Source organism: Ranitomeya variabilis, chromosome 4 (genome assembly GCF_051348905.1).
Source record: "Ranitomeya variabilis isolate aRanVar5 chromosome 4, aRanVar5.hap1, whole genome shotgun sequence".
Taxonomy (NCBI): Eukaryota; Metazoa; Chordata; class Amphibia; order Anura; family Dendrobatidae; genus Ranitomeya; species Ranitomeya variabilis.
The window spans coordinates 261,558,739-261,581,110 of NC_135235.1; positions in this window are offsets into that span (position 1 = coordinate 261,558,739).

Here is a 22,372-nt window from a genome sequence, read left to right on the forward strand (position 1 = left end):
ATATTGTACCACTATGGGTATTACTATATGAGGTACCGCAATGGCTACAATAATCATGCCTATTTTTAACATTGTCTTTTCATACACATATAAATTATTATTATTTATTATTATAGCACCATTTATTCCATGGCGCTTTACATGTGAGGAGGGGTATACATAATAAAAAAACAAGTACAATAATCTTAATCAATACAAGTCACGACTGGTACAGGAGGAGAGAGGACTCTGCCCGCGAGGGCTCATATTCTACAATTGATGTGGGGAAAAGGTATTGTCTAAGCATTTCATAGATCTGGATTTCCTTCATGTCCCTTGTACAATAGCAACAATGGCAATGACAGTGAGATTCCACCAATATTTGGACAAATACATCACCTTTTTCCTTCTATGTTTACGTGAAGTTTGGCAGCATGACCCCAATCAAATGCTCCTCTACGTGAGTCTGCCCATCTTTTCAGCTCCATGATGCATCTGTCTCTGACCTTCAGCAAAATTATGTGTTTGAAATAATAACAGAACTCATATAAAATGATGAATGGAACCAACACTGAGGTCAATCAAGATATTACCTTTAATTTGACCTGTAGAAAAAAATCCAAATAGTAGAACACATATACAATTGAACATTTTTAAATTTTGATCCATGGTCCCCTAATTATACACGTCTTCTACTTTCAGTTACGTTTCTCATCACTGAATGGCAAAATTTAGACTTAACTTTATTCAGTTAATGGCCTATATCTAAAGTCCTGAAAAACAGGAATCAGTCATCCGCATGACAAAGCCACAGAGCAATCAGAGAGATGAAAAACAAGATGTGATCCCTGTGTGACACTGTGGGCAACAGGTAAGAGTGAGTTGGAGAGTTCTCACTTGAACAGGGCAGCTAGTAAAGAGTGATGATGAATATTCCAATTGTGGCAGCTGCTCCAGTGACTGTACTCACACCAAATGAAGAGAGGACATACCATAAAAACCTTCCAATTTATTGCAGAGTGTTTCAAAGTATGCTCTACTCCTTTGGAGTCATGGAAGATTTTATATACTTGCCGCCTAGATTAATCTTTGTCACTGGCAGTGCCATGGATCCACCGCACTCCTCTCTCCTTTACTTGTTATGTCATCTCTGCATATGGTATGAGTACAGTTTCCGGAGCGGTAGCCACAATTGGATTATACATCACTCTTTATGTAGTGGACCAAGTGGTGGATCCCGGGCGCTACTACTGTCAAAGGTTAATCCAGGCGGTAAGTCTCAAAAGCTTCCTATATATATATATATATATATATATATATATATATATATATATATATATATATATACATATATATATATATATATATATATATATGTATATATATATATATATGTATATATATATATATATACACATATACTGCGTTAGTGTGATCCGTTAAACGGACTATGTTACACCGCGGCATAATGCGGTGTAAAGTAGTCCGTTAACGCCACCATTACTTCCTATGGCAGACGCATCGCTAGCGCACGCCCACAATAGGCGTGCGCTAGGCGATGTGCCATCATTGAGTGACGGACCCGAGATGCGGGCTGCAGCGTTTCCGGGTCCGTCACTGCTAGCACAGATGGAGCTATCAGATGCTCCATCTGCGCTAGCGCTGTGCCAAAGTCGGCACTTGCGTTAGCGCAGTCCGTTAGCGTATGCGCTGAACGGACTGCACTAATGCAATGTGAACGTAGCCTTAGTCTAAAAAGCCTCCAATATATTGAAGAGTGTTTCAGAGTAGAACCTACCCTTTATTCAGACTCATGGAAGTTTTTTAGATTTATCGCCTGGATTAACCCTTGTCAGCAGCTCTTTCCCTTACAGACTTCAATTAGATAAAGTAGTTCAAAACTTACAATTTTGGACTCCTTTTTTACCCCTTTCCAACATTGGGTGTAATAGTATGCCCATGTTGGAATCCCTCCCTTTGATGTGGTCTCCGTGGCTGAGCCCACATCTTTCCCAGCACGTCAGCTGTTTTGATCGCCCAATAAAATGCAATAAAGGGCGATCAAAAGATTGTATCTGCAACAAAATGGTATCAATAAAAACCATCAGCTCGATGCACAAAAAATAACCCCTCACTCAGCCCCATATCACGAAAAATGTAGATGCTACAAGTCTCAAAAAAAGGGCGCCTTTTTTTTTACCAATGTTTGTTTTTTTCACCACCTAAATAAAAAAGAACCTAGGCAGGTTTGGCATCTATGAACTCGTACTGACCTGGAGAATCATATTGGCAGGTCAATTTTATCATTTAGCTCCAACAAAGTGTTATTTCGCACAGCGGGGAAGCCCACTCAGTGCACAGGTAATTGCATGAACTGATGCTGCAAGCATGTATACAGCAGTAAGTGCTCCGTCAGCCGGGGTGCCACTCCAAAGAAAATAGCCACAATGGATACAAAAATTGAAAGGAACGGATGGCACTCACCAGTTAAAAAAACTTCTTTATTCCAATACTTTAAAACATCGGCGTTGGGAGGATGGGAGCAGGAGTGGAATGGACGACAGCCGTTTCGCGCTGCATTGGCGCTTCTACTGGTCACAATTTTATCATTTAGTGAACATGATTAAAAAAAAAAAAAAAAACTGCAGAATTGCACTTTTTTTTGCAATTTCACCACACTTGGAATTTTTCACCATTTTCCAGTACATGATATGTTAAAACCAATGGTATTATTCAAAGGTGCAACTCATCCTGCAAAAAACAAGCTCTCACATGGCCATATTGATGGAAAAATAAAAAAGTTATGACTCTGGGAAGAAGGGGAGCAAAAAAGGAAACCGCAAAAGCGGAAAATGGCCCGGGGTTAAGGTATTCTACAATACATCTCATCCTGAAGAAAAATCAAGCCTTGATATAGCTATTTTGACAGAAAAGGGGTTAATCTTTCTTTTTTCCAGCGAACACAATACCATGTGCTGAACATATACCACTCTGGATATACAAACTGATATCTGTCCTAGTGTTAATAATATTTAGGCTGTTACATTGTCAGTTACATTAATTGTTGTCATCTTATTTGTGACCAATGTATTGTTAAGGGTGACATGGTTTTACGATGGCTTCTTCGAGAACGTAGACTTGCTCTACAATTTATAAAATACTTGTGTTGTGGGAAAAAGTTAAAGCTTTGTGGCGACACTCAAGTTTTAATGTGGTCGCAGTCTCAGGGAGGTCTGAGATATGGGCTGTAGACGAGAGGAAAACACATGAAGAGGAAATTAGTGCAGTCTAGAACCTTGCCAGATGTGTGAGCTACTGAAGACAGAAGTAGCCCAGATATATAAAGACCACACGTACAACCCCTGGCAAAAATTATGGAATCAACGGCCTTGGAGGATGTTCATTCAGTTGTTTAATTTTGTAGAAAAAAAAGCAGATCACAGACATGGCACAAAACTAAAGTCATTTCAAATGGTAACATTCTGGCTTTAAGAAACACTAAAAGAAATCAAGAACAAAAAATGTGGTAGTCAGTAATGGTTACTTTTTTTAATCAAGCATAGGAGAAAAATTATGGAATCACTCAATTCTGAGGAAAAAATTATGGAATCACCCTGTAAATTTTCATACCCAAAAACAACACCTACATCAAATTAGATCTCCTCGTTAATCTGCATCTAAAAAGGAGTGATCACACCTTGGAGAGCTGTTGCTTCAAGTGGATTGACATGAATCATGGCTCCAACACGAGAGATGTCAATTGAAAAAAGGAGAGGATTATCAAGCTCTCAAAAGAGGGTAAATCATCTTGCAATGTCGCAAAAGATGCTTGTTGTTCACAATCAGCTGTATCTAAAATCTGGACCAAATACAAACAACATGGGAAGGTTGTTATAGGCAAACATACTGGTAGACCAAGGAAGACATCAAACCGTCAAGACCAGAAACTTAAAGCAATATGTCTCCAAAATAGGAAATGCACAACAAAACAAATGAGGAATGAATGGGAGAAAACTGGAGTCAACGTCTGTGACCGAACTGTAAAAATCCGCCTAAAGGAAATGGGATTTACATACAGAAAAGATAAACAAAAGCCATCATTAAAACCTAAACAGAAAAAAACAAAGTTACAATGGGCTAAGGAAAAACAATCATTGACTGTAGATGACTGGATGAAAGTCATATTCAGTGATGAATCGCGAATCTGCATTGGGCAAGGTGATGATGCTGGAACTTTTGTTTTGTGCCGTTCCAATGAGATTTATAAAGATAACTGCCTGAAGAGAACATGCAAATTTCCACAGTCATTGATGATATTGGGCTTCATGTCAGGTAAAGGCACTATGTTGATATTTTGAACACTTTTCTTATCCCATCAATTGAAAGGATGTTTGGGGATGATGAAATAATTTTTCAAGATGATAATGCATCCTGCCATAGAGCAAAAACTGTGCAAACATTCCTTGAAAATAGACACATAAGGTCAATGTCATGGCCTGCAAATAGTCTGGATCTCAATCCAATTGAAAATCTTTGATGGAAGTTTACCATGACAAGGCTCCAACCTGCAAAGCTGATCTGGCAACAGCAATCAGAGAAAGTTGGAGCCAGATTGATGAAGAGTACTGTTTGACACTAATTAAGGCCATGCCTCAGAGACTGCAAGCTGCAATAAAAGCCAGAGGTGGTGCAACAAAATACCGTATTTTCCGGCGTATAAGACGACCCCCCAACTTTTCCAGTTAAAATATAAAATCTTCTTAAAAGTCGGGGGTCTTCTTATACGCCGTATGTCGTCTTATAGGGCCGGTGACTAATGTGTCTGGAGTGGTCCCGATGATGACGAGGGGGCATCTCACAGGAAAGTGTGAGTGGACTATCCCCCATTACCTCATCGTAGCGCTGAAGCGTGGGGTCTCTGCTGGGAGCGGCGGCTCCTCTTTGTGCCGCGTGGGTGCTGTGCTGTGGGGCGGCGGCTCCTCTGCAGTGTGGGGCCTCTGTGCTGTGGGGCGGCGTATCTTCAAGCAGTCAGTCGGGGCTCCTCCAGCATCTTCTTAAAGCCCGGAGGCCCCGCCGGCAGCTCTCCATTGCTGCGATGCGGTGGCCTCCGGGAAAATGGCCGCTGGGGGCGGCGCATGCTGAGATTCAGATCTCGTCCCGAGATCTCGGGAGACGAGATCTGAATCTGAGCAGCGGCCATTTTCCCGTAGGCAGCTCCATTGCTGTAATGCGGTGGCCTCCGGGAAAATGGCCGCTGGGGGCGGCGCATGCTCAGATTCAGATCTCGTCCCGAGATCTCGGGAGACGAGAACTGAATCTGAGCAGCGGCCATTTTCCCGGAGGTCACCGCATCGCAGCAATGGAGAGCTGCCGGCGGGGCCTCCGGGCTTTAAGGAGATGCCGGAGGAGCCCCGACTGACTGCATGAAGATAAGCCGCCGCTGCCCCACAGCACAGAGGCCCCACACTGCAGAAGAGGAGCCGCCGCCCCACAGCACAGCACCCACACGGCACAAAGAGGAGCCGCCGCTGCTGCTCCCAGCACAGAGACCTCACACTGCAGCGCTACGATGAGGTAATGGGGGATAGTCCACGCACTTTCCTGTGAGACGCCCCCTCGTCGTCATCAGGACCACTCCCCCCCCCCCACCATATACACCCGGCGTACAAGACGATACCCGGCGTATAAGACGACCCCCGACTTTTAAGAAGATTTTCAGGGGTTAAAAAGTCGTCTTATACGCCAGAAAATACGGTACTAGTGATGTTTTGGAGTGTTTTTTTGTTTGTTTGCTTTTCATGATTCCATATTTTTTTTTCCTCAGAATTGAGTGATTCCATAATTTTCCCCCTATGCTTGGTTGAAAAAAGTAACCGTTACTGACTACCATATTTTTTGTTCTTGATTTCTTTTAGTGTTTCTTAAAGCCAGAAAGTTACCATTTGAAATGACTTTAGTTTTGTGCCATGTCTGTGATCTGCTTTTTTTCTACAAAATTAAACAACTGAATGAATATCCTCCAAGGCCGGTGATTCCATAATTTTTGCCAGGGGTTGTACATTGTGTGCACAATTAGTACTCAATTTTAATTTTTACTCATTAATCTTATTATTAAAAAACCACAGTGCTGTTAGTCACTCCAAAGGGTTAACTGGTACATCCTATGGTGGCTCCTTGACTTTCATTTGGGCTTGCATGCCTAGCCTAAAATGTTCCCTGCTGATGATGGCTGAAGTATGAAGTAGCCATCATCTGCCTCTAATAGCCATGGGTGGGGTGGAGCGCTGCCCGCGGTTGTTATTTTAAATGTGGCTGGGGAACGTGTAAATTACACACCCATTGGCATGCCTGTGACGTGATCATGGGATGCCAATGTGTTGTTTTGATAGCCAGCGGTCTGCTGGAGACCCCTATTCTTGTCTTGACTCCTGTGAAAAACAGCCCATAGCTGACACTCACAGGAGATCATGATTTTTGCTATAGACGGGAATGTTGTGGCATTGCTGTGAATTGCACAAACAATCAGATTATGAAGGTTTCAAGTCTTACAAGTACAGTGAAAAGTGGAATTTTTTTTTTTTTTAAATCTGAAAAAAATATAAAAGTTCAAATCTTCCCCCTTTAAAAATTAAGAAATAAAAACGATTACAAAAATACACCTATTTGGCATTGTTGTGTTCATAAAAGTCAGATCTATCAAAATGTAAAGTAAATTGATCCAATTGGTAAATGCACCTCAAGAAGCAAGCACTTCTACTACTATGATGAAAAAAAGAATGAAGAAAAAATTTGTGGTCCATAACCACATCATCCTTTGCAAAAGCCAAGAAGTAGACCTCCATTTATGCAGCAGAGATTATGGGTTAAGAGTCATTGTGCTGCATATAAGACTAGTAAAGAGGCCACTCAAGAGTAGATATTTTGCACAACACCAACATTTACTGTATGACAATCTCGTGAACACAGCTACAGTATATGGTGAATAATATGATGGCCGAGTCATCTTCAAGGACTTTTATGGTGTGTAGGGTGTAAGATTTCTCTTACTGAGTGTATTGGGGGACACTCGCTTGGCGCGGGATTAATTGTAGCCAGGCACAACTTTCAAACAAAACAGTCCATGCGGTTTATTAAAAATGCCATAAACCGGGTTATGCAAAGTTCATTACTTATATTACATAAAACACAACAGGCACCAACAGTCTCTTTGGTACCTGACGGGAGCTCCTGCTCCACCTGCCGACTCCTTTAACAGTCTTCTGGGTAAGCTGCCTAACGGGGATCACCAACTTGCCTGGTCAATACACAGTAGTCAGTCCAGACCTCACCGAAGGACTCCAGCTTCCCCACACAGTAACGGTCCCTGGCTCCGCAGATCCCGGTCCTCACCTCGTGCTATTCAGGGATCCGGTCCTCCTCGCAGGACCTCCCAACACCCAGGTAGCCAGGACCCCGCCTGGTGGCCTAGTCCGGGTACTCTTCAGGACGTCCTTCCCCAGCCGGGAACGTCCAATACCCAGGCCACCCGAAGCCAAGTCTCACGGTCTCAGGTGCTTGCAGGACCCTAGTCATTCCTAGGACAATCCAGCACCTTCACCGGTCAGGTCCATACACAGGAACCACATAGGAACCACACAGGACCTACCGGACACACCTCTCAGCTCCACACACAGGGAGCTCACAACCAACACTGACCCACACCCTGGTCACGTTACATACTGGTAACCACTCCCCTGGGTGGGAGTGTGTGTGTGTGGCTAGTCTGACCCTCCCATCTCTCATGACTAGCCCTGCCAATCTCCCATGAGAACTATACACATAACACAAACTCTTGAGGGACTACAGGTCCCAGCAGACCAACTTACAATCAGATTGACAGTGCAGAGTAACCTCCTCTGCAACACACATATTGGCCATTTACAATCCTGCCAAACTTTTTCTCTTCACCATCACGCCTCCAAGCGCATACTGGGGAGATCATGCAGCGCCCCCTACCTGTTACAGGGGTTACTGCATCACATATATCACATATCCCCCCCCTCTGTTCACACCTGTAGGGTTGAACACCTGTCAAACACCTGGAATCTCGAGACAGGTCACGCACACTACCTTGCCCTACCAGTCGAGAAGACCGTCTCAGTCGGTTTTGAGCAACACTCACAATCACACCCTTGTTGGGTTTACCCCGCCCCCAGCGATCAACACGTAGGCCTTGAGCTTTGGCCCTTAAGTCACAGTCTGTCTGTGTCACCAAACCTTTAGTCACCACATTTTCTCTACCAGGTCTCCCACCTAGGTCACTCAACACTGAGTTAACTGAGGAGTTACTGCCTCCCACTCTTCCTTGGCGATCAGCCATTCCACTATTTGGAAGTTCCCTTTTGTTCCCTTTTCCTTGGGAAGAAGGCGGCCGCCATCCTGTGTTCTGCAGCTGTTTATTGACCCGCTGTCTGTACAGTCTTAGCTGCTCTATTTCTTTCAGGTATGTCACGCGATACCCTAGGAGCATCCTGATATTCCTTAGACTCTCCTTGGACCCGACAACAAGGAATGGAACCATCCCATCTTCAGCCATCTGGGCCTCATCATCAGCCGGAATCCTCAGCCTCTTTACACCGGATGTATTCACCATCTCCTGCATCACTTTCCCAAATCTACCAATGATCTTCCCCACCAGATTTCTGGGTACTCGCACTGTGTCTTCCACCAAGCCCAGACGACTTTGAGCTTTCCTGGCTTGCTCCAAACGTCGAGTGGCTTCATTATTCCTCAACAGGATCATCTGTTTTGTGCGGAGGCACTGTAGATGCATATCCTTCAGGATAGCTACCCGCTTCACTGTGACCTCCTTAGTCGACAGTATCACCAACTGTTTCGTCTCTAGTGCCCAATGCACACTACACGCTTCTACTGCCTTTTTAAAGGCTTCATGCACACCCTCACCGGTACATGCATCTTGCGCCTCTTCGGGTACATCTATCACACACTTGACGAGTGGGTTCTCACTTTCTTCAGGAACGGATGGCCCCTGTTTTGCCATCGACCTTTCCGACAAGACATCTGCCACAACCGGGTGACTATCTTGTTCGGCTCTTAACGCCCACTCTTCTTCAGCTTTACCCTCTTCCAGACCCCTGGTCAAGATGGGCATTAGCAGATGTGAGTCTTCGACCAGCATCATCTTCTCTTGTAGAAGACCACTTAATGCTTCTCTGAGCCCTTCCACATCTTCCCTTAAGGCTTTGTTCACACCTTGCCAGGTTAACAGGTGACCTCTGAGCTCCGAGACTTCCTTCTCCAACTCATTCACCCTGTGCTCAGCCTCTTGTCTCAGGACCCTTTCTCGTTCGACATGTTCTTTCACTGTCTCTTTAATCAGCTCTAATTCAGATGGGTCAGTTTGCTCACCCACACTCTGCCTCTTCAGAGATCTTCCTATCTCTTCACTAACAGGTTCAACCCTCTCTAGGGCTTCAGTAGTGACAACCTTAGCCTCGTCCTGATTCACAGGGACTTCAGAGTACTTCACACACTCCAGGTCTTCCGTATCTCCCATCAAATCTTCACAAGGCGCAACTGGTTCAGCCCCTTTGCCTCTTTTACGTCTTCGGCGACGGGAGGAAGTTTTGCTCCTTATACCAGAGTCAGTCTTACTGCCCTCTTTACCGCCTTCGTCACCGTCTGATTGGGAGTCACCACCACCCGATCTGTCATCCAGGAACCAGCCGTCCCTTTCTAAACAGGTCACCACTTCTGGAATGGCTGCCCCTGCTGTCATGACTTCAGCCTGTGGAGCCCTGGCGTCTCTCTGTGTCAGTACGTCTGATAGCCCAGAGTCATACTCCGCTCCAGCACCTATTACTGGCCATGACTTGTCATAGTCACCACCCAGAGTACGAAGATCCCGCAAGTCCCTCTCTGTCTGGGTGTCAGCTCCACTTATTTCATCCACCAGACCACTACCAGTCGCATTGTGGCACACTTCAGGTGGCATGTCCGTAAGTTGGGCACGTTTATCATTTTCTTTGTTCCCGCCCACCTTAGGACTGTCAACTCTAGGGGGCGCATTCTCACTAATACTACCACCCTTCCACATAACATCCACAAACACTTCACCCTTTTTCCACCAGTCCCACAGTGTCACCAAATCTTGTCCTATAACCATAGGACACGGCAAGCTCGGGACTACAACCACCTCATGGTATGTGGAAACATCAGCTGCGGTAACGGAAAGAGTGGCTGCCTGAAGACATTTAGTGTCCCCAGGTGATACAGAACTTCCTGGAAGGGTTCTCAGCAAAGACACTTCTCTCCCCGGGTCTAACAACCCCTGCACACGCTCTCCATTCAGCCAAAAAGGACACAGACGTGGCTCCTCACTGATTGCCAGCCAAATAGGACATAGTCGTGACTCTTCACTGATTGCCGCCCCTTTTTTGGCTCCGCCCCCTTTTTGGACAAGTGCTCTGCTTTTTGACACCACCCCTGTTCGGGATATAGCCCCCTCTTGAGATTCCACCCCTTTTTGGGCTACTACCCCTATTCGGGTTACCGCCCCTTTTTGGACAACCATCTCCGTTTGGGACACCGCTCACAATTTGGGATAGTCCCTTCCCTGGGATACACCCCGTGGACTTCCCCACGATACTCAGACCCCAGTTCACACAGTACACTAATGTGACTCTGGCCCTTTAAGAGTCTGCAAACAGAAAAAAAAATGTCCCTTTTTTTTTTTTTTTTGACTCTTCACCAGCTCCTGCTGCAGCCACACATAACCGGGACCTCTCGCTGCAACCCACAAGTCACCGCTGCTGCCACTGCAGCTCTGGCCGCTGCGGAGCCTCTCGCTGCAACCGTGGCTACCTTCCACACGGCTCTGCACGGCTCCATCGCTGCCGCTTGTCACCTTCGTGACCCCGCCGAGTCACACCAGACGCTTGTCACCTTCGTAACCCCGCCGAGTTACAGCTAGACGCTTGTCACCTTCGTGGCTCTGCCACAGCAATTAACTCCACGTGTGCCACCTGGATCGTTGCCAAAATTCTCCACCACATGTAAGATTTCTCTTACTGAGTGTATTGGGGGACACTCGCTTGGCGCGGGATTAATTGTAGCCAGGCACAACTTTCAAACAAAACAGTCCATGCGGTTTATTAAAAATGCCATAAACCAGGTTATGCAAAGTTCATTACTTATATTACATTAAACACAACAGGCACCAACAGTCTCTTTGGTACCTGACGGGAGCTCCTGCTCCACCTGCCGACTCCTTTAACAGTCTTCTGGGTAAGCTGCCTAACGGGGATCCCCAACTTGCCTGTCCGGCACACAGTAGTCAGTCCAGACCTCACCGAAGGACTCCAGCTTCCCCACACAGTAACTGTCCCTGGCTCCGCAGATCCCGGTCCTCACCTCGTGCTATTCAGGGATCCGGTCCTCCTCGCAGGACCTCCCAACACCCAGGTAGCCAGGACCCCGCCTGGTGGCCTAGTCCGGGTACTCTTCAGGACGTCCTTCCTCAGCCGGGAACGTCCAATACCCAGGCCACCCGAAGCCAAGTCTCATGGTCTCAGGTGCTTGCAGGACCCTAGTCATTCCTAGGACAATCCAGCACCTTCACCGGTCAGGTCCATACACAGGAACCACACAGGACCTACCGGACACACCTCTCAGCTCCACACACAGGGAGCTCACAACCAACACTGACCCACACCCTGGTCACGTTACATACTGGTAACCACTCCCCTGGGTGGGAGTGTGTGTGTGGCTAGTCTGACCCTCCCATCTCTCATGACTAGCCCTGCCAATCTCCCATGAGAACTATACACATAACACAAACTCTTGAGGGACTACAGGTCCCAGCAGACCAACTTACAATCAGATTGACAGTGCAGAGTAACCTCCTCTGCAACACACATATTGGCCATTTACAATCCTGCCAAACTTTCTCTCTTCACCATCACGCCTCCAAGCGCATACTGGGGAGATCATGCAGCGCCCCCTACCTGTTACAGGGGTTACTGCATCACATATATCACAAGGGTTTTGTACTCACTGTGCTACGGTTAAAGTAGGCAAGGGAAGCGGTTTCATGAAAATGTCCAGGCAGGTTTATTAAGACTACATAAACCACTTAGGGAACCAAACTAAAGAACAGCCTTTTCTGGCACAAAGTGAAAACACAAAGTAAAAAGTCCATAGAATATTGCGGATCCACCCGCTCAAGATAGTATCTGGTTCTTTAGGCATTAGCACAGACCAACAAACAGGAGATCCACACTTCTCCAAACCTAGACACTGAATGAGACAATTGGTCTCCATTTTATCTACCTAGCCACACTCCTGGATGGCCTAATAACGCTCTCAGCACTATATGTGCTGGAGCATGCTTTAAAGCTCACATCACCGAAGGTACCAACCGTGGTGATGCATATCTCCCCTCAAGGACCGTCCGGTGACCATCTTACATACCCCCCTCTGCCCAAAGCCAGGTGGCTTGGTGCCCTCTCCCAGGACTATCGACAGAGCGTCAACTAGGAGTTCCATCTGCTGCCTGTGCTGCTACTGCTGTTGCCACTGCTGCTGCTGTTGATGCTGCTGCTGCTATGTCTGTTACTGCTGGCGAATGGAGATTAGCCTGCACCAGTTGCTTTATCAACTCTTCCATGCTGTCGACTTTTGCTATCTTTTGCGCTATCTCCATGGCAGTCACACTGCATCTTGGGATTCATGCCCGTGCTTTTAGCACCAGTGGTAGGGTTTTGTACTCACTGTGCTGCATTTAAAGTAGGCATGGGAATCGGTTTCATGAAAATGTACTGGCAGGTTTATTAAGACTATATGCACTGCTCAGGGAACTAAACAAAAGAACAGCCTTGTCCAAGTCAATACAATATTGCTGGTCCGCTCGATCAGGATAGTGTCTGGTTCTTTAGGCCTTAGCACAGACCAAGGATTAGTGGTTTGTGAGTGGAGCGCTAGCAGGAGTCCCAAGAAGAGGAAGATAGGCACCCGAATCTCCGCAGCTCCAGCCGGATACCCCCAGCAGGGGAAGTTGCTTGCAAGTGAAAAAGGAAAACCGGTCACAGGAGCGCAGGATAGAGGACACAGACACCAGTTTGGGTTGAACCACAACGCGTTTCAACCTCATACGCCATCTTCTTCACCTGAAGAAGACGGTGTATGCCATTGAAACGCGTTGTGGTTCAACCCAAACTGGTGTCTGTGTCCTCTATCCTGCGCTCCTGTGACCGGTTTTCCTTTTTCACTTGTTAGCACAGACCAACACACAGGAGATCCACACATCTTGAAACCCAGACACTTAATGAGACACTTGTTCTCCCTTTTATCTGTGAAACCACGCCCCTGGAGTGGGGATATGTGAGCAGTCATTCCCACCCATCTCTTTGACTGCTTATATAACCCGGCGCTGGAATGGCTTAATAACTCTCTCAGCACTATATGTGCTGGACTATGCTTTCTGAGCTCACATCACCGAAGCTACCAACCACGATGATATATATCTTCCCTAAAGGACCCATCCGGCGGCCAGCTTACATGTGTTATACTTTAATTATTTCTTTTGATCTGGCCCATCGTGTAGCATGTACAGTGGGGGAAATTATTATTCGATCCCTTGCTGATTTTGTAAGTTTGCCCACTGACAAAGAGATGAACAGTGTATATTTTTAAGGGTAGGTTAATTTTAGCATTGAGATATAGAATATCAAAAATAAAATCCAGAAAATCACATTGTATTGTAATCACAAGTATTAAGTCTTGTTTACCATACTTATTTCTCACTGCAAAATGCAAATAAATTTATATAACATATACAATGTGATTTTCTGGATTTTATTTTTTATATTCTACTGTATCTCTCAATGTTAAAACTAACCTCTTAAAATTATAGACTGTTCATGTCTTCTTTAATGGGCAAACTTTCAAAATCTGCAAGAGATCAAATACTTATTTCCCCCATGGTACATATTTAGTGTTGAGCATTCCGATACCGCAAGTATCGGGTATCGGCCGATATTTGCTGTATCGGAATTCCGATACCGAGATCTGATACTTTTGTGGTATCGGGAATCGGTATCGGGATCGATATTAATGTGTAAAATAAAGAATAAAAATAAAAAATATTGATATGCTCACCCTCTGACGCGCCCTGGTTGTAACCGCCAGCCTCCGTTCATAAGAATGAGCGCTTGAAAGTCCTTAGATGACGTCACGGCCTGTGATTGGTCACGTTGCGGTCACGTGACCGCTCCGCGACCAATCACAGGCCGCGACGTCATCTAAGGACTTTCAAGCGCTTGAAAGACCTTAGATGACGTCGCGGCTTGTGATTGGTCGCGTTGCGGTCACGTGACCACTCCGCGACCAATCACAGGCCGCGACGTCATCTAAGGACTTTCAAGCGCTCATTCTTATGAACGGAGACTGGCGGTTACAACCAGGGCGCGTCAGAGGGTGAGTATATCAATATTTTTTATTTTTATTCTTTATTTTACACATTAATATGGATCCCAGGGCCTGAAGGGGAGTTTCCTCTGCTTCAGACCCTGGGAACCATCAGGATACCTTCCGATACTTGGTGTCCCATTGACTTGTATTGGTATTGGGTATCGGTATCGGCGATATCCGATACTTTTCGGGTATCGGCCGATACTATCCGATACCTTCAAGTATCGGACAGTATCGCTCAACACTATACATATTGTTTTAGAGACATTGTGTCTCCCCAGAAGAAGCCATTGAAGGAGAAGTCCAAGGTCAGATTTGATGATCAGCATGTGTTTTACATTATCAGAAAGTGGAGAAACTAAATTATCAATTTATACAAGAGCTCGGGCATTAAAGGGACTCTGTCACCTCAAAGTGGTGGGATATTTAAATTACTTTTTACCTGTCCGATGGGCGGCGTTTCATCTTCATTTCTCCACCCCGTACGTCCATGTTGTCCCCAATAGGTTAGTGAATTAGAGTACTTGTGCTCCATTGTTGCGCAATGCAGTCTTTGGTCACGCACGCGCAGTATGCTTTGCCCAACTGCGGGCAAAGCCGAAAATCATTACTGCGCATGCGCCCGCACACTATGTCCCGCAACACCGCGAAATACTTCCGGGACATAGTGCCGGGTGCATGTGCAGTAATGCTTTCCGGCTTTGCCCGCAGTTGGGCAAAGCATACTGCGTGTGCGCGACCGAAGATTGCATTGCGCACGTGCCAACTATGGAGCACAAGTACTCTAATTCACTAACATATTGAGGACAACAGGGATGGATGGGGTTGAGAAATGAAGATGAAACGCCGCCCATCGGACAGGTAAAGTCATTTAAATATCCCGCCAATTTGAGTCCCTTTAATGTAGTCCCGTAAAATGCTTCGGAAAGAAGTGGATGCAAAGTAGGAAAAAGAGGAGAAGGATTGGTCTGTTCTGTGGATTCAAATTTAACTACGTACCAGGGCTCGTTTTGTCAAGTCTCCTAGATTATCTGGCTGCTCTCTGTTTTCGAATCTGTGGCTGGAGTTATGGGATTGTTGGAGAAACCTTCATAGCGGTTAGCAGAGCACAGTGACAGCTCCTTGGAGGTGTCTATATGGTTATTAATCTCTGAAAAGATTAGTTGGTCATTAAGTCGGATGTCCTGGCTTGACCTCTGCACCACGGTGCTCAGCAGGATTTGTTCCGGGTTGTAGGTCCTGATGCTGTCCAGGCGATACTTCTGCAGGACAGACACCTATGATTAAAGTGAATGAGATGATATCTGAAGTGATCCATATGAGCCACTATTCATCTGGAGTCAGTAACCAGATGGGGAAAGGCACCTTACTGAGGAATGTGAGAGGAGTCGGATGTGACTTTTAGGATTGCTACTTCCTACAGGCGGTACTAGAGTTCTAGTCCTCTTCGTCTCTGAAGAGACAATTTGCATATTTCCCAGTGGAGCGTGGTGGCTTAAAGTCTCCTCTTCTCAGCATGCTTAACATGTCACTCTCGGCAAGTAGAAATGTTACCCTTTGGTTTACTGTATAATGAATGCACTTGAATAAAGCCAGGGAAGGATTATTTGCAGCCTCACAAAGTATATTTTGGCTTTTTTTGTCTGGTCTTATTTATTTTCCTGATGTGTTTAAAAATTGAGTGCTTTTTTAACTTTAACAAAAATTGCCTACCAAACTGCCTATATGCAGACCATTCTAGTGCTTGTTAAAGGAAACCTGTCACCCCCCCCCCAGGCGTTTGTAACTAAAAGAGCCACCTTGTGCAGTTGCCCTTTAGACTTACAGCGCAGGCGCCGGGGACGCTAATGAAGGAAGAGGAGGCAGCGCCCGGTGCGCAGAGGCCATGAGTGACGGCTGTGGTGCATGTGGATTAGGGGGGAAAGACCTGCCCCCTTGGAAATTTCGAGGTATGAGGGACAAATTTAAAAAACGATTATTTCAGCAGTGCCAGGAACAAGAACTAAAAGAGCCACCTTGTCAGAATGCAGCATTACTGCTGCAATAGGTGGCTCTTTTAGATACAAATGCCTGGGGGGGGGGGGGGGGGCAGGTTTCCTTTAATCCTTAAGAAGCTGCAACTTCACACCTGGCAAAAGCCCAATGCTACTAAAGGGCAACTACTAAATTAACCCCTTAGTGACAGAGCCAATTTGGTACTTAATGACCAAGCCAATTTTTACAATTCTGACCACGGTCACTTTATGACATTATAACTCTGGAACGCTTTAACAGATCCCGATGATTCTGAGATTGTTTTTTCGTGACATATTGTACTTCATGTTAGCGATAAAATTTCTTCGATATTACTTGCGTTTATTTAAAAAAAAATGGAAATACGATGAAAATTTTAAAAATTTTACAATTTTCAAACTTTGAATTTTTATGCTCTTAAATCAGAGAGATATGTCACAAAATAGTTAATAAATAACATTTCCCACATGTCAACTTTACATCAGCACAATTTTGGAAACAAATTTTTTTTTTTGTTCGGAAGTTATAGGGGTTAAAATTTGACCAGCGATTTCTCATTTTTACAACAAAATTTACAAAACCTTTTTTTATGGACCATCTCACATTTAAAGTCACTTTGAGGGGTCTTCATGACAGAAAATACCCAAAAGTGACACCATTCTATAAACTACACCCCTCAAGGTGCTCAAAACCACATTCAAGAATTTTATTAACCCTTTACGTGCTTCACAGGAAGTGAAGCAATGTGGACAGGGCCGTATTTAGAGCTTCTGCTGCCCTAGGCACTTTTAGTGCTGCCTCCCCCTTTGGTGAGTATGACACTATTGGCAGTGACTTTGGCAAAAATTGCTGATGTGAAAGTAGCAGCAGTAGTAGCAGCAGATCCGGCAGTTTTTCTGCATCTGCCACATAACGGATCACTTATGGTAACACTGCGTTCGGCCTCATTCATTCCTTATGGGACTTGCGGACATGTGCAGCACATGCGGTTTTGCCGCGATCCGGCAAATGCGGTACTTGCAGAAATAAAAAAAAACGCTGCTAGCAGTGTTTTTTTGTCTCACTGCAAGTGCAAAACCGCAAGTGCCGCACATGTCTGAAAGTAGCCATCACTACCTGTCCCTGCACCTTGCTAGCTCATCCCTGACCATCCCTCTGACCTAAAACTACACTATAAAGCTTTAGAAAAACAATTTATTACCTGACATATTCCTACGATAATGAGGGCTCCAGGCTACAGCGTAGACTGGGACGGGCAGTCTCCGGGTCTCCATTCTCTCTCTGTGCACATCCTCAGTCCCTGCCTCACTGCCTGTGCACAGACATACCTCCACCGGACCCGGTAATCACCGCTCGCAGTAGCATACTGGCAGAGGTGTATCTAGGGTTTCTGGCACCAGGGGCAAGAATTCATTTTGACACCCCCCACTAAGGACATATGCGATTTGCACACTTAGTCATGTACCCACGAGCCGCTCTCCCTAATGCTCTCAATGTTCAGTGAAAAACTGAGAGAAGCAGGAAGAGAAGCTCGTTGTCACAGGACCATAAGTATGAAAGTCACATATGAGTGAGGTGTGACAACTACTGGAACCTGCAGAGCTGAATCCTGGCATCACAGGCTTCTGAATTCTCACAACTCATGCACTCCACACTTTTAGGATTCTCCCTTGAAGGTGGACAGTCATGTTAGCACAAGCATGTGATTTGTATACCTCTGGCCACATTCCGACTAGACGTGCCTGGCCTCACTCAGTTCATTTTCATAGAGTGAGGCCACACATGTCTAGTCAGCACGTGACCACATGTATGTCAATCGCCAGCACGAGAGAATTCTGACAGCGTGCAGTGCGCACTGTGAGAACTCAGAAGTTTGCAGTCACAAAGAATGACTGCAGACACATTACAAACCTGGACATCCCCTTTAATGCTCCTATCATAAATAAAAACATGAGAGTTAGTCAGTATCACAAATAACATTTACATCCAGGTACCTTATAGAAGACATCATCTCTGGAGTCGTTCTCCTTCTTTTCTTCATCTTGTCTAGACCCCATGATGAGTTTTCTCATCCACAGCCGTCTCTGCAGACTTCCATCTTCTCCGCTTTATTGCAGAAAATTTCCACATGACGCCCTTAAAGATACAAGTGTCATTATAATGCTCCTGAATAAAAAATTGCTCCTAACTATATTGTCTGCACAAAATATGACCCCCACACTGTCCCTCTTATGGTTCATGCTCTTTACACTGACCTCTCCTTTACATACCAGCCCCATCTTCACACTGTCCTCTCATACTGTGTCCTCCCTATAGGGCCCAGTCTCTATACTGTACTCTCTCATCACACTCCCCCTCCTTGGTATACTGTCCCCTCCTGGTTGTGCCCTTACACTGTCCCCCCATTCTACGCCCCCACTACTCAGTTTCTATTCTGTGCCCACTCACTTTTCTCCCCCCATACTGTCTCCTCACACTATTCCCCCACTCCCTCCGCATACTATCTCCTCTCACATCCCTCCTGTTCACCATACTGTCTCCTCATATATTTACCCCCTCACTTTCTATACTGCCTGCTCACCTGACTCCACATACTGTGTCTGCACACATCCCATCACCCTCACTCCCCGTACTCTATCTGCATACATTTTTCACATCTCTACTCATTCTGTGTCCACATACATTCCCCTGTTCGCTCCTCATACTGTCTTCACCCATCCCCCATACTGTTTCCTCATACATGCCAGCCATTCCCCAGTACTGTTTCCTCATACATGCCCCCCATTCCCCCATACTGTTTCCTCATACATGCCCCCCATTCCCCAGTACTGTTTCCTCATACATGCCGCCCCCATTCCCCAGTACTGTTTCCTCATGCATGCCCCCCTTCCCCAGTACTGTTTCCTCATGCATGCCCCCATTCCCCAGTACTGTTTCCTCATACATGCCCCCCATTACCCAGTACTGTTTCCTCATACATGCCCCCATTCCCCAGTACTGTTTCCTCATACATGCCCCATTCCCCAGTACTGTTTCCTCATACATGGCCCTCATTCCCCTGTATTGTTTCCCCACACATGCCCCCATTCCCCAGTACTGTTTCCTCATACATGCCCCCATTCCCCAGTACTGATTCCTTATACATGCCCCCATTCCCCTGTACTGTTTGCTCATACATGCCCCCATTCCCCAGTACTGTTTCCTCATACATGCCCCCCATTCCCCAGTACTGTTTCCTCATACATGCCCCCATTACCCAGTACTGTTTCCTCATACATGCCCCCATTCCCCAGTACTGTTTCCTCATACATGCCCCCATTCCCCAGTACTGTTTCCTCATACATGGCCCTCATTCCCCTGTATTGTTTCCCCACACATGCCCCCATTCCCCAGTACTGTTTCCTCATACATGCCCCCATTCCCCAGTACTGTTTCCTTATACATGCCCCCAATTCCCCAGTACTGTTTCCTCATACATGCCCCCCATTCCCCAGTACTGTTTCCTCATACATGGTCCTCATTCCCCTGTATTGTTTCCCCATCTCCCCCTTTGCTCTTCATTTTGTGTCCTCAAATCTCCCGCACACATTAAATCCCCCCATCCCCACTCCAATTCTCCCCACACATAATAAATCCCCCTATCCTCACTCAAATTGTCCCCACACACAATAAATCCCTCCATCCCCACTCCAATTGTCCCCCCGTCACTTCTGTAAGATGCAAGTACAATTGATCCCTGGGCAGGGGCGAGCACTGGCTCTGCTTCCCCCCCTCCCATCTTGTATGCATGGCTCTGCTTCCCCCCTCTCCCATCTTGTATGTATGGCTCAGCAGCCCCCCTCTCCAATCTTGTATGCATAGCTCTGCAGCCCACCTCCCATCTTGTATGCGTGCCTCTGCAGCCCCCCTCCCATCTTGTATGCATGCCTCTGCAGCCCCCCCTCCCATCTTGCATGCATGCCTCTGCAGCCCCCCTCCCATCTTGAATGCGTGCCTCTGCAGCCCCCCTCTCCCATCTTGTATGCGTGCCTCTGCAGCCCCCCTCCCATCTTGTATGCATGGCTCTGCAGCCCCCTCTCCTATCTTGTATGCGTGCCTCTGCAGCCCCCTTCTCCCATCTTGTATGCGTGCCTCTGCAGCCCCCCCTCCTATCTTGTATGCGTGGCTCTGCAGCCCCCCTCTCCCATCTTGTATGCGTAGCTCTGCAGCCCCCCTCCCATCTTGTATGCGTGCCTCTGCAGCCCCCCTCCCATCTTGTATGCATGCCTCTGCAGCCCCCCCATCTTGTATGTGTGCCCCTGCAGCCCCCCTCCCATCTTGTATGCATGCCTCTGCAGCCCCCGTCCTCCCTCATCCTCCTCCTCTGTCATACTCCCCTTATTCACACCTGCGCACCGCGGCGAAAGTCCCTGCATCTTGGTCCCGGCGCTGCAGCTTCTCCCTGAGTGAGCAGTCATGTGGTACCGCTCATTAAGGTCATGAATATGCATCCATGTGACCGCTCAGCACAGGAAGAAGCTGCCAGCGCTGAGACCATTGGAGTTGCAGGCACCACTGGAGCCGAGGAGGGTGAGTAGGATGAGGTCAAAGAGGCGGGGAGGTAGGCGGGCGGCTGGCGGTGACCCCGGTCCTTATAATTAAAAAAAAAAAAAAGCAACAAAAAACCCCCACCTTCCTCAGGTGCCGCCCCCGCATCCTGCCACCCCAGGCACCTGCCCTCAAGTGCCTCGTGACAAATACGGCCCTGAATGTGGAAGGAATAAAAACTAACATTTAACTTTTTTTTTTTTTTTAACAAAATTTATTTCAGAACCAATTTTTTTTTATTTTCACAAGTGTAAAAAGAGAAAATGATCCACAAAAGGTTGCTGTGCAATTTGTCCTGAGTACGCCGATACCTGATATGTTGGGGTAAACCACTGTTTGAGCGCACGGCAGAACTTGGAAGAGAAGGAGTGCCGTTTGACTTTTTCAATGCAGGTTTGGCTGGAATTGAGATCGGACGCCATGTTGTGTTTAGAGAGCTCCTGATGTGCCTAACCAGTGGAAACCCCCCACAAGTGACACTATTTTGGAAATTAAACCCCCTAAGGAACTTATCTAGATGTGTGGTGAGCACTTTGTTATAAACAGAAGTTTATAACGTAGAGCCGTGAAAATCAAAAATCGTATTTTTCCATAAAACTGATCTTTTCGCCCTCAAATTTTTATTTTCACAAGGGTAACAGGAGAAATTGGACCCTAAAAGTTGTTGTCCAGCTTGTCCTGAGTATGCCGATACCCCATATGTGGGAGGACCACTGTTTGGGCACACAGCGGGGCTCGGAAGGGAAATAGTGACGTTTTAAAATGCGGACTTTGATGGTATGGTCTGCGGGCATCATGTTGCATTTGCAGAGCCCCTGATGTACGTAAACAGTAAAAAAAAACCTACAAGTGACACCATTTTGGAAAATAGATCCCCCAAGGAACTTATCTAGATGTGTGGGGAGCACTATATACCCCAAAGTGCTTCACAGAAGTTTATAACGTAGAGCCGTGAAAATAAATCATATTTTTTCCACAAAAATGATCTTTTCACCCCCAAATATTTACTTTCACAACAATAACAGGAGAAATTGGACCTTGAAAGTTGTTGTCCAATTTAACCTCAGTACTGTCATGTCGGACACTGTCCAGACCAGGTCGTCTGACAGACAGCGGTAATTCCACTTTTGACCACTGTTTGCTCATTGGCGTCAGCTAGTTTTCGTCTGGCTGCTCCGGGGTTAATTTATCTGATCCTCGGATTGGAAGCTGGGCCATGCCCATTTCCTTTAAATGGTTCTCCTGATCTTTGGGCGTCGCCGATTATAGCTTCTGTCTTATCCGTAGTTATCTCGGTCCGGAGTGGAGAGCTGGTTGTTGGAGA